General features: G+C 42.6%; 2 pseudogenes; both read right to left on the bottom strand.

Moving 5' to 3' along the window:
• Positions 1-2,510: 2,510 nt before the first annotated feature.
• LOC103748853 lies at positions 2,511-5,229 on the bottom strand (annotated as a pseudogene).
• Positions 5,230-6,002: 773 nt separating this feature from the next.
• On the bottom strand, positions 6,003-6,768 carry LOC103748848 (annotated as a pseudogene).
• Positions 6,769-10,892: the final 4,124 nt, after the last annotated feature.

Here is a 10,892-nt window from a genome sequence, read left to right as displayed (position 1 = left end):
TTCCATCATCATTTCAGCTGGCGTTTTCTTCACTATTTCTTGGGTAACCCCTTCAGAGAATGGCATGATAAGAATAGGAGGTAGGAATTGACTAGGCAGTTAGGGTAAAAAGACCCCAAAGAAAGGTAGCCAGTTTCTTGGCTAAATGTCAAAATGTTCTTGGGCCTGTTAGCAGCACAATCTGTTCCAAAGACCAAAAATGTCAAAAGTATTTGGGAGCTTGTATCTAATCCTTAAAAGATTATAGGGTTACCTCTTCAGAGGGGGGAATGCTGGAGGGGAGGGAGTGGGCATGGATTGATCAAAACACCTTATATGCATGTATGAAATTCTCAATAAAGTTTTTGTAAAAGTTAAAAGAAAGAAAAAAAAATATTTACATCTCTTGTGAATTCACTTTTGAAATTGTGAATTGTCTTTGTCAATTCAGCTATATACATATTTTTTTTCCTTGAGTCAGTAGGGAGTTTATTCATGCCTTCTTTGAGTTCTTTGAGCTGTTTGTGTGTTCTTTAAAATCCTTAAATTCTTTGATCATGTTTATGAATGTTCTTTTAAATTCTGTGTCCTGGGGTTTCTCAGGAAAGTTCTTATTGAAGAACACTTCTATAGGACTGGTGGGATTTAGTGGGGACATATTATCTTAGTTATTCATATTATTTTTGTGTTTTGTTGTTGTTGTATCCTGGGCATATAGATTTCTTTTGTTGGTTGTGTGTCTGATATGACATTGTAGCCTGCCTATGTTGAGTTGAAGTTTGTTTTTATTGTTGATGTAGCTTGGTTGCTTTCTGATCAAGTATGAATAGTTTGTTGCTCTTTCCTTTAAGTTCTCACTTTTGATTTTTTTATTGGAACGACCAGATGGTTCCAGGCTGGCTAGCCAGGAACTCTCCAGCAGGGCAAAGGGGCCTAGGTCAAGGTGGACCTATAAGAACAGGGTGGGTGGGTACTAACTAGCTAAGCAGAGTAGATGTGTGCACTGGAGTAGCATTGATGGGGTTGTTTCCAAAGCAGAGTGATGATAATCTGGTGGGCAGGACCTGGCTTACTTATTAGTCACGTACTCTCTGGAAGCAGGAAGGGGTGGAAGCCCAAGGAGGGCCAATACGGACAGGGTGGGCCAGTTCTAACTAGCTAAGCTTATATGTGAGCCCTGGAAAAGTATGAATAGCTAATTTCATTTTCTTTTAATGAATGCCTTTTTTTTTTTTTTTTGTCTTTTTGAGACAGGGTCTCTCTGTAGCCCCAACTGGTCTGGAACTCGCTATATAGATCAGGTTGGTCTCAACTCACAGAGATCTACCTGCCTCTGGGATTAAAGGCATGTATCACCACATCCTGCTTAGTATATGCATTTTATTGATCATTCATATGGAGACTGCCATCAACAAAAATTCCTGGTCTTGTGGAGTTTTGCACAAGGCTGCACTTTTTTGTTTTTTATTAATTTTGACACTTCTACACATGTATACTATGCACTGAATATTTTCACCCTTATCACCATCTCTTATCACTTTCCTAGTCCCACACACTACCTGCTCCTTCACAGCTAGTCCCACTCCTGTTTGTTACATTTTTGCTTTGTGTGCAGGTCACAGAGCTGCTGTGTGCTCATGAGTCCATCAGCCACGTCATATCCAGAAGATGGTGTTTCATAGGTTTGCACTCCATATTCCAGCTTTTTCAACTTTTCTACCCCCTACATAGATGGAGGGGTGACACAGATGTCCTGTTTAAGGCTGAGTACTGAACACTCATCTGTTCTCAGCATTTGACCAGTTATCTGTCTCCACATTAACCAAAGCTCACAGCAGAGTTAAGTGGAGGAGTTGGGATGAATATGATCAAAATGCATTGTACAAAATTTTCAAATAGAAGAAAATCATTCATTTAAACCAGGAATTTTCTGGCCAAGGCAAATAGCAATGCTACTTTAAGGGGATGAATGTAAATATTTAATAAGAAGTTTGGCTACATATTTACTCAGCTTAATGTCAGTAATGTTTCCCGTTAGGTCCTGCTAAAGTTTGCACAAAGCTAAACTTTTCTTTATTTTTTAATTTTGACAATGTCATGTCATACATTTGTACAATGTATTGTGAACATATTAGCCTTTGTTATCCTCTAATTCCCATCCAATCCAAAGATTGTTGCCTAGGTTTGTGGTACCAGATGTATATTTCTTTACATGGAATAAGCCTCAAATCCAATTTTTAAGAAACTAGTAGGTTACCCTTCAAGCAATTGTGCCACTAATGCACCCATAGGAACATCTTGTCTGGTAGGTCAGTATGTAAGAATCATAGCTGGCTAAGAAGGTTGTGTGAATGCATTTATTTAGACTTTTGGACATATTCCCCTCTGAAAATGATAAAGCACTATGCCCTGCCCATGCCCACCCCAGGGCCCACCAGTCCTTGTGGAGGGCGATCTGCTGCCTTGGAACTCCGAAATAAATAGAATCAATAGAATCATTGTCTGGTAGTCCTGGACATTAGTGGGAGGGGTCATGCAGCCTCGGACGGGAGACACTGTGGGAACAGTCTTAGGTGACAGATGGCTGGCAAAGTCAGAGTGGAGCCGAACGTGGGACTGGACGCTAACAATTTGTCCAGGAAGTTTTCCGGGCAGGGATGCCCTCTTGCAGGGCTTTGCATGTGCGTATTTCAGCCACCACCTGGCTTGGGCACCTGCTGTGGTCAAAGGGGTCTCCTAGCAGCGTCTTCCAGTGGTCGAACAAGCACTGCAGGAAGGCCTGGCCACAGATGTGGGAGCTCAAGTCTGCCATGAAACCAAAGGACTTGTTGGCAAGTAGATAGGCCTTGACCATGAACATGGAAGTGCGGGCCACCTGAGACTCCTCAAACATGTGACTCCGCTTCCTGTTCAGGATGCCTTAGATGCCACTGATCACCTGCCGAGGATAGTGGATCTTCACCAGGTAGATCTGTTCCATGAGTTGGGTCTGCTCAGTCAGCACACTGGCCTAGAGGCAGCAGCAGGCTGTGGGGATGATTTGACCACCACCACTGTAGATGGCATCAGTGTGCAAGGTCACATCAAGAACATCTACATGCATACCATGCATGTTATCCTCAGAGTGCACCCTCCTTGGTGGTCTATTGATTTCGTTGTGGTATTGTACACCCTTGGTGATGTTGGTGAAGATGTTAGGCTCAAAGCACCAGATCTTTCGGACCTCAGTTACATCCCACTCATACTTCTCAGCTAGGTGGCACAAAAGCCTTAAGCTCCTGAATGGTGAACATCTTGCATCTTGCTCTTATTGATGTCCTCAGCAAGATCATCAAGGAAGGGCCAGGCCTTCATGTATAGCGGGTTGTGTTTGTTGTGGGACTTGGACAAGCACTGAACATTCAATTCCTTGCTTGCTGTCTAACAGTATGATACCCCTGGGTCTGACTTTTTGATGGGGATGCAGGTGTGGTCCTCCACCAGGTCCTTGATGTGCTCACCAGACTCCTCAAGTATACACTGTACCATGGGGTGGGACTTGGTCAGCTGCTTGAGGCCCTCCACCAGCTTTGGCATGTTGGCCAGATTCTTGGCCTCCACCACCACCCTGAGATCACCCTGATATTGAACTGCATCACACACATGTTGTGGGCATGCTTGAAGGTCAGGTTGATGGTGCCTGTCTTCACCAAAAATTGGTCCATGCTGACGAGCTTCATGGTGTTGCCACAGGGCACGTCCTCAGTGGGTTTCATGTAGTAGCCCATCATGGGGGATGACTTTCTGGATAGGCTTCAGGTATAGGTCCTTCTTCCCTGCAGTGTAATTGAGGCCCATGATGTGGACCTTCAGGCCCATGGACAGGACCCAGAAGAACATGTGGCCACAGGCATAGAAGCACCCTTTGGAGGTGGGCACCATCTTGGGGATGTACATCATCAAGGAACCTATGATTCCCATGGTGGCCTGATCATTGGGCGGCCCCTTGCAGAGCAGCTCACAGTGGTACTTCTGTGCTGTGAGTGGTGAGAGCAGGTGGACAGTGATCATCTGTAGCAATGCATCCCTGACAGGTAGCCTTTAGCAGCAGCTTGCACTCCTTGACCTTATCCTTACTGTCCAGTTTACTGTCCAGCTTCTTGATCAGCTCAAATGTCTCCTCCTTCTTGAAGTTCATTATGGTGTCGAAAACCTTGAAGATGGGGTCAAGCATGAGTTGGCAGAAGGTGCGTGTCAACTTCTTGCTGTCAGAGCTGTTGTCATTCTTGTCGAACTTCCTGTTGGCTGGGTCGAAGTACCAAAATCCTCACAGCCTCTTCATCATGTCCTCTACTTGGCACATCCTGCTGGCCCTAGCTGGCCCTTGGAAGTGAACTTGGCCACATATATCTCTGTAAACTGCTTCAAGGTGAAAGCCCAGTGGTGCAGGCCAGAGTCAAAGCCCATGGTGCCTATGACAGGGTCCATCATGGGTCCACTCTCCCCGCCACTATAGGTGGAGGTGATGATGTTCACATTCTCAAGGATGCGCTGGAAGATTTGGTAGAGCTCCTCAGGCTCCAGCGGCAACTCCAGCTGTGTATGGTCCATCTTGTTTATCATCAGCACCAGTTTGATCTGCTCAGCCTGTCACAGCACCCTCTCCATCTGCATGTACATGCCAGACACACAGTCCACTGACCACCACCAGGGTGCCATGCATGACTTGCAGGGCAGTCGTCACCCCTGAGAAGAACTCCACGTGGCCCAATGTCAATGAGGTTGATGAGGAAGCTTGACCCAACCTTGTTCTGCTTGATGTTCAGGTTTTTCTCTGATAGCTTGCAGAAGAGTGAGAAGGAGGTGGATTTCATGGTGATGCAGTGCTCCTGCTCCTCCTTGTGGTGTCCTGAAGCATGTCCCACCCTGCGCATGCAGAGGTGATAATGCCTGCTTTCACACCAGCAAGTCTGTCAGTGTGGACTTGCCATGATCCACATGTGCAATGGCAGACACATTCTGGATATTGGCCTTCTTGTCAGTAATGTCTTGGATCTGATCCACTGCATGATGGCAGATGAAGGTGGATTCTCAGGGAAAGGCCGAGAGTGAGAAATGTGGAGGACAACAGCTACCGTGGCTGAAGAGCAATTTTTAGCTTTATGAGAAAATTCCATGCTGCTTTCCGTAGTGACTGCAGCGCTTTGTACTCCCACTAACAGTGAATAAATGTTCCCCTTTCCCAGCATCGTCTCCAAAATTTATGGTCATTCGTTTTCTTGCTAATAGTCATTCTCACTGTGGTGAAATGGAATTTTCAAAATACCCTTAATTTGCATTTTACTAATGGATTAAAATTTTGAATATTTCACTGAAGTGGTACTCCAATTGCCTCACCCTGCATCCCTGTTCAGCATGGAAGAAGCCGGAGCAGTCTGCATCCCTATTCCCTATTGGCAATTTGGGTAACCCCTTCAGAGGATGGCGTGATAAGAATAGGAGGTAGGAATTGGCTAGGCAGTTAGGGTAAAAAGACCCCAAAGAAATGTAGCCATTTCTGGGCTAAAAGTCAAAATGTCAAAAGTGTTTGGGAGCTTATATCTAATCCTTAAAAGATTTTAGGGTTACCTCTTCAGAGGGGGGGAATGTTGGAAGGGAGGGAGTGGACGTGGATTTGATCAAAATACCTTCTATGCATGTACGAAATTCTCAATAAAGTTTTTGTAAAATTAAAAAAAATTGAATATTTATTCTTTAAATATTTTATTTATTATTTTTATTTTATGTGTATATTGCCTGCATGTATGTAAGTGCATCCATGTCATACAATGTCTATAGAGGTCAGAAGAGGGCATCAGAACCCCTGGAACTGTAATTAAAGAGAGTTGTTAATTGACACGTGGATGCTGGGAACTGAGCCTCGGTCTTCTGCAAGAGCAGTCAGTGCTTTTAACTGCTGAACCATCTCTCCAGCTCCAAATACTTACTTTTTGGAAGGGCAATTTTTTAAAATTTTCATTTACAGAAAATTCAGCAGAGAACATTTAACCCAGTTTGGTGGTGAATTCTTTGGCCTTTGTTTTTTCCAGTTTGGCAATGTGAGCCCCAGAATTTGAACCAAGGACATTGCCTCCCCAGTGACACTGGATCTCATATCAGTCATTGTAATTGGTCCTTATAATTTCCACCATGTTAGCCACAGTGCCTTTGTCTTCTGAGTTAATTATGTGAAGGCAGTGGTGGTGCACGACTTCTTGTGAACCAGCCCAAAGCCTAGCCCTCCTCTTGATGATGCAGTAGGGGACCCCTATCTTTCAGCACAGGGCAGGCAGGAAGACCACCAGGTTGTCAGGGTCTGTATCATGTGCGATCACCAGCAGCTGAGCCTTCTTGTTCTCTACCACAGTAGTGATGGTACTGACCCCTGCTTAAAGGACAGGTGGTCTCTTGGAGGGGTCCTAGCTTTGCCAGCAGCCTTCTCGGCTCAGGTCAACAGCCTCCACTTCTCTGTCCAGTTCTTGTGCTCAAGCATCTGGGTAACTATTTGCCAGTCCAGGGCCTGGATAAAATGTATAATCACAGGTGTCATTTTCAGCTGTTTATAGAGGATAGTCCTTTGTTCTTGCAGCGGGGACGTTTGATAAAGTAGGTAAAGTCTCTTTTGGACTGGATGTTATTTCCAGTATCAAAGTTCTTGGATCTTTTCTCAATCAGAGGATTCAGAACCTTTTTGGCCTCCTGTTTCTTCACAACAACAGGGGTGGGGGCCACCTTCTTCCCTTCAGGCTTCTTTCCTTTCAGCATCTTGCTCAGCTGGAGGAGATACAAAATGTTGAATATTTAAAAAATATTTATTAGTAATTTTTATTTCACAACTGTATCCTGCCTTTTGGTTGAGGTTTTTCTTAATGTTTAGGTTTTTGGAGTTTCTGTTGGTGTTTTCTAAATGTGAATCCCATGGCAGATGTATAGTTGCCAAAGGTTTTCTCCCATTTTGTAGGCTTCCTCCTTACTTGACTAACAATTTTGTTTACTGTAAAGAAACTTTTTAATTTCAGGAGGTCTCATTTGTCAACTGGTGTTATTTGTGCAACTGGAATCCTACTTTAAAAAACTCAGTACCTATACTTCTATTTTGTGGAATCACCTACCTCTTCTAGCAGTTTCAGTTTCACGTTTTATGTTGAGGTCTTTGATCTACTTGGATTTGGTTTTTGTGCAGGGTGAGTAATGAGGATCTACGTTCATTCTTCTTCATGTAGACACCCAGTTTCCCCAGAACATTTTGTCGAAGATGATGTCTTTTCTACAATGTGTATTTTTGGGACCTTTGCTAAAAATCAAGTTTAAAAAGTTGCATAAATTTGTATCTGAGTACTCCTGTTCTATTATTCTATTCTGTTCCGTTCCATTCCGTTCCATTCCATTCCATTTCATCCCATCTCATCCCATCCCATCCCATCCCATCCCATCCCATCCCATCCCATTCCATTCCATTCCATTCCATTCCATTCCATGCCATGCCAATGATTTATGTGTTTGCCTTTGTGCAAGTACCATGCGTATTTTATTACTGTGGCTCTATACATAGAACTTGAAATCAGGTATGGTAGTACTTCCAAAGTTTTTCTTTTTTTTTCCAAAAAATATTTTGTTTGTTATTATTTTATGTGTATGAGTGTTATGCCTTTATGTATTTAAGTGCACCTATGGCATGCAATGCCAACATATATCAAAAGAGAGTATCTGATCCCCTGGGACTGGAGTTACAAGGGCTGTTAGCCACTATGTGGTTCCTGGGGATCAAACACTGGCCCTCTGCAAAAATAGCCAGTGCCCTTAACTGCTGAGTTATCTTTCCAGGTGCCAGCTGTTTTTGTTTTGTTTTTAAACTTAAGTTTTTCTTGGCTTTTATTTTTTGGTCTTTTTGAGACAGGGTCTCCCTGTAGCCCCAGCTGTCCTGGAACTCACTATGTAGACCAGGCTGGCCTTGAACTCACAGAGATCTGCCTGCCTCTGCCTCCTGAGTGCTGGGATTAAAGGCGTGTGCCACCACACGCAGCTTGCCTTGGCTTTTTAAAAAATGCTTCCATATGAATTTTAAGGTTATGCTTTCTGAAATGCTAAAAGATGGCAGCAGAATGAGCAGTCGGCCTCAGGGTTGGGGGTATGTCAGCTTTCAAGAGACTTAGTGTTTGTTCTGGACCATGTGAGGAACCCCGTCATGCAAGATGAATGTTACGCTGAGCATAGGTGCTTCTAGATTGATCCGAAACTCTGACCTTAGGACTGGACAAGTTAAAAAAAAAACTTGAGAGCAAAGATAGTGACAACAAAGTTGCAGGCGCCAGAGAATTGGTGGTTGTGGGAGCTCTTGGTGCGTGGACTTAAAACAAAACAAGATTCTGAGCCTCCTTAATTTATTAAGAATCTTGGACCTTTCACATGGATGCCAACATGTTGAACTCAAGACTTGGCAAATAAGAGGAAAGGTAACCAGGGAACTAAAATGGTACCCAGAACTGTTGCTGGCACACACACCCCTTTGTTAGGCAGAGCCACACATACCTACCTGGCCACTCACCTTTGTATATGATGTGCCCTTAGGGCACATGGACGCTGGGCCCTGCTGGCTGCTGAGCTTTGACAAAGGTGTACTTCTCTTGCAAGGGATGATTCTGTAAGCAGCCACTGCACAGAGCACCCATGGTCATCCTGGTCATCATCATCATCATCATCATTCATTGGCTGCCAAGACCTGGCTGCAGCCTGTAACAGCAATAGGAACCTGAGAAATCTGCAGATTACAGAAAATAAGCTAGAGGACACTGGTGTAAAGCTGTTGTGTGGAGCTGTGAATCATCCCAACTGCCACACAGAGATTCTTGGATTGGAGGCCTGTGAGTCAATCGCTGCCTGCTGTGAGGACCGAGCTTCTGATTTATCCACAGTAAAAGCCTTTAGGGAATCAACCTGTAGGAGAAATAGCCAAAGTGTAATCTGCTGTGAATAACTATCTTTGATGAAGAAGCTCAAGCATTTCTGATTGCTGATGAAAAGGGAAATCCCTACTTGACCATCCTAAGCAGTATGTAAGAGAAACAGAAAACAAGTGTGGAAACTCCATCCCAAGAAACCTGGGTGTGTTCTGCCCCAAAGACATGCACAAAGGAAATGAAGTGGGCCCTTGCTTTGGCCCATTTGCGGGTAAGAATTATAGATCACTGACATTCTAATGAGCTATGATTTCTTTGGCACCCAGGTCTAAGGTGTTATGTAAGGTGGATGGAGTTTTTCATATGTTAAGAAAGGTCATGAAGTTGGGTAGGGGTGGAAAGTGAAGGTAGACATGGATGGGGGAAGGGATTAGAAGATGATCAAAATAATTATATGAAATTCTTGACTCAATAAAAACATTTAAAGATTATCTTTTCTATTCTGTAAGAAACGGTTCTGCAATGCGGTTGGTATTAGATGGAATCTATGCATTGTATTTGGTAGAATGGCTGCTTTCCCAAAATTGTTTCTTCCAATCCATCGGCATAGTGTTCTTTCCGTCTTCCAGGTCATTCCTCAGTTTCTTTCTTCAGTGTTTAAGGTTTTCATTACAGAGTTCTTTTACTTCCATGGCTAAAATTTTAGGCTCTTATGAATTGGGATTGCTTGCCTAATTTCTTTCTCAGTATGTGACTCATTGGTACATAAGAAGGCTACTGAATTTTGCATGCATCCTGTCTTTTTTTTTTTTTTTTGATAGTGTTTATCAGCTGTAAGACTTTTTAGGTGGAGTATTTAGTGTGTCTTATGTCGTCTGCTGACAGGGATTCCTTCACTTCTTTCCATATTCATATTTTTATAATACTTTCTTTTGTCTCATTTTTCTAGTTGAGACTTCGAACACTACATTGACAAGGAGCAGATATTGTGGACATTCTTGTCTTTGTCCAAATTTTAGTAGAATGGCTTTGCGCTTTCCTCTGTTTAGCTTGATGGTGGCTATAGGTTTGTCATAGATAGCCTTTATTATCTTGAACTAGGTTTCCTCCACTCCTAGTCAGTTAAGGTTTTATTAGAAAAGGATAGTGGATTTTAACTAAGGCCTTCTCTACATCAATTGAGATGATCATGTGATTTCTTTCCTTGAGATAATTTATAATGAATGACATTTACTGATTTACATACCTTAAACCATCCCTGCAGCTCTGCAATGAAGAAAAGTTGATGGGTATGATAGTTTTGATGTGTTTTTGAGTTTATTTTGTGAGTGTTCTATGAATGATTTTTGCATCTTTGATCATCAGGGAGATCGGTCTGCACTTTCCTTTTAATGTGTCTCCCAAAGATTTTCTATGGCAAAATTTATCATGGACCACTTGTATCATTTCATGTGAAACTTCTGAAATTCTCAATCCAAATTAATCCCTCTAGATCTAATATGAAGGAATACACAGTGACTGAAGAAAATGTTTGTAATATGCAAATCCTGGAAGCATAGCAATCACACAAGATAACTTCTTCACTCTTCTCATGTAAGTCTATATGTTGACAATATAAAGATACTAATAACGGTGAGGAAAACAGCATAGTTAAGTATTTTTGAAACTATGCTTGTTTAAGGATATAGCAGGACTGTGAACCTGGATGAGTGTAACAGAGTATGCACCTACCTATTCCAGAGGATCAATCAATGCTACCTTCTTAGATTCTTCAAATACACTTGTTATTTACTTTTACTTTTATTTTTATATTTCCTTATCACATCCTCAATGGCTAGAATTTTGTGATTTTTTTTACTCTACCAAGTATGCATGTGAGTATTAGTTGTGTAAGGCACCATCGTAAGTGTGAACACTGAGATATTTTAATGAAGGTAAATGTTCCACTGGGAATAAAATACTGTAGGAACCTGCACCGCAATGCAATGAGTTTATGTA

Source organism: Nannospalax galili, unplaced genomic scaffold (assembly GCF_000622305.1).
Source record: "Nannospalax galili isolate Female #2095 unplaced genomic scaffold, S.galili_v1.0 scaffold326, whole genome shotgun sequence".
In the NCBI taxonomy this organism is placed as follows: domain Eukaryota; kingdom Metazoa; phylum Chordata; class Mammalia; order Rodentia; family Spalacidae; genus Nannospalax; species Nannospalax galili.
This window is presented reverse-complemented; position numbering and strand designations above follow the sequence as displayed.